Here is a 3,083-nt window from a genome sequence, read left to right as displayed (position 1 = left end):
TGATTTATTCCCAATAGACTCTTGACTAGCTAGCTGACTCGACAAGCCTCACAGTTACTATATGATCTGTGCCATAATAATAATAATAATAAGCAGTCAACTAGCAACGCCATGAAAATTATCATTAAATACTAAAATGGTTTCGTATTTAATGTGGGTTTTGTCGAACTATAAATGCCCTACAGTAGATATATGTATATTAAAATTTACTTAAATTGTTAATGTTTATTAAGAGTTAAATTAAAGAAATGTTTGAAAAACAAGAATATTTATTTTAACTATAATTATTTTAACTACATTCTTGTGAGTGAATTTATATTAACAAAACAAATAAAGAAAAAGTTTTCTAGTTATTTTTAAGCAACTTGTTACATTACCCAGGCAATGTATATATATATAAATGCTGATAAAATTAAATTCACTTTAATTCCCATAACTGAAAAGAGTTCAGACTCTGCTATTTGTTAACTAATTAAAGATCATAATATGTCATCCAAAAAACTAATATCAAATATGAAACTAGTAAATTGAAAAATGGACTTTTATAAGTAAAATATATTATATTTATAAGCAAAATATATAAAGCTTTTACAATTTTTTTAAATTATACCCATAAGAAACAAAACACAATTAAACACATTTACGATACAAACGAGTGTGCAACTCCCTATTAAGAAATAAGGTGTATATGTATTTGTACAATACTAACAAATGTATGTGTGTATTGAGGTATGTATGTGTTTGCTAACACTCACTGCGATTCTATTTTCGTATGCAGCTCAGGATTGTCGCTTGCTCCTCGTCGTTGACATCGACGACATCGTTGATCATGGTTCCAACGATTGTTGTTGGCGATGATGATGATGATGTTGTTCCCGCTGTTGCTGTTGCTGTTGCTGTTGTGATTTCGATGATCGTGGCTGAGGTAGTTTCGGGCGCGACAAGAATAATTACAAATGTCACATGAAATCGACGAGCATCATAAATCAAATCAAATTATAATTAAGCATATTTGATCAGTTTGTCTGACTGCCTCTGTCTGCTTATCTGGCTGTCCGATAGCCTTCCAGCAGTCCGCCAGTTAATGGTAGCCACAAATCGACCTTATCGATTGTTCTTACATACATTTATATACATATATATGTATATATAAATATATGTATGTGCTTATGTGTGGCTAGGCTGTGTAGTTTTGTTGACTTAAGCATTTCGACTTATTTGGCATAAGTAATTGAATTTGTGTTTTGTTTTTATTGATATTGTTGCTGATGATGTCGCAAGGATAATCGCTGGAAATTCATTAATTTCCAAGGCCTGTTCGTCTCTGTTTCACTCCTTTTCTCTTTCTCAATGTGTGTGGGTTTCTCGCATAGTTTTTCAATATTTGCTTTTAATAACATTAATTTGTCTGATTCACTGGAGTTGTTGTTTCTGACTGCTTTTGTAGTCGGCTTAGCTGCGTGTTTGTTTTGACGCGGATAAAGTTGACATATCTGATAATTTGATTAAGTGTGTAACAGACTGTCACTATGTGTGTGTGTGTGTGTGTAAGTGTGTGGGCACGAGTCAAAATTGTTTTGTCATTCAAGCACTCGACTTGAAATTGTATCTTTAAGTATCATTTTTTTGGTACGCTTTAAGCCAATTTCAGTAGACTTTTATGGCTATCATATATTGCACAATTTATCAGTGCAAATAAAAGCAGCGTAAAACGAAATAAATATAAACGCTGCTCATATGTTTCCAGCACACACACACACACATGAGATAGAGATACAACGCGAGAGAGCGAGAGAGAGAGAGAGAGAGAAAGAGAAAGAGACGGAGCATTCAGCTTGGAAATTTATGCTTAGATTTAAACATTTGCAAAACGAAAAGTCATAAATTACTTCCGTTGGGGAAACGACAGTAGCAGCAGCAGCAGCAGGAAAAATGGAAGAAGAAAATGAAGAAGCAGCAGCAGCAGCAACAGCAGCAGCTTTTGGCATTAGCCAAGAAGTCAGCAACAGCAACAGCAACAATAACAATGACAGCGACAAGGATGCGCCTGAACAATCCACATGAAAAATCTTCATTTTACGATTCTTGGCGCACACACAGCAAACATACTCGAAGCAAGGAGCAGGAGCAGGAGCAGGAGCTGGTGCTGAGAAGCTGCACAGGACGAGGCTAAACATATCAAGTGAGCTAGGCACAGCTACAGCATTGAGATAAGCGCTGCCAAAATCAGTGGCATGTATCTTATGGATACAGCAGCCATTTTTATTGTAGATTTACTTCTTAGGTGGATACCAACGTAATTGTAGCAACAACTGTTGTTGTTGTTGCTGCTGCTTCTGCTGCTGCTGCTGCTTTTGCTGCTCAACATTAAAATAAATATGTACAAATGCGCAGATAAATAGATAGCGTAGCCATGTGATGCCTCCTGAAAGGATGACAGGGCAGCCAGCAACAAAAATGGCGCACAGGAGACACACATACATACACACACACACACACACACACACAAACACACACAGAGAAAGAAAAAGACAGCTCATACACACAACATTTATATTTCAGCGGAGAAAGCTCGTATATTATCATAAAACAAGTTGCTGGATGCGACGAGAGAGGGCTGCAACACTGAGCCAGAGGACTGGGTGGCTGGGTGGCGAAGAGGCTGGGGGAGTGGGGAGGTTGGTGTATGGTTGGGCTGCGCGGGGAGGGCAAGCGGGCGTGTGATGCGCAAAAGTCGGGTCGTAAATCTTTGCGATAACATTTTATGCGAAACATTTCTTTTTCTGGTCCAGAGGGAGCTACAACGAGGCAAGGACACCCACACCAGTCAAAGGTCGGCTTGGGGCTGGAGGCGGTGCTGCTGAGGGGTTGCTGTGGTTGCTGCTGCGTTTAACATTGCCAATCGCACGGAAAATGGCGCGTACAGTGTGCTCGCTGTTTTTGGCCAGCTAAAAGCAGGCAAAAGGAACAACAACAACTACAAACTTTGGGCCCGTGACTTGTGGGCAGGTTAGCATAAAGATGGGGCAGCAATGTGGTTGATATTGTTGTTGTTGTTGTTGTTGTTGTTGTTCTTGTTGTTG

Source organism: Drosophila grimshawi, unplaced genomic scaffold, assembly GCF_018153295.1.
Source record: "Drosophila grimshawi isolate 15287-2541.00 unplaced genomic scaffold, ASM1815329v1 contig_311, whole genome shotgun sequence".
Taxonomy (NCBI): Eukaryota; Metazoa; Arthropoda; class Insecta; order Diptera; family Drosophilidae; genus Drosophila; species Drosophila grimshawi.
The sequence above is the reverse complement of the archived record's forward strand: the minus strand, read 5'-3'. Positions refer to the sequence as shown.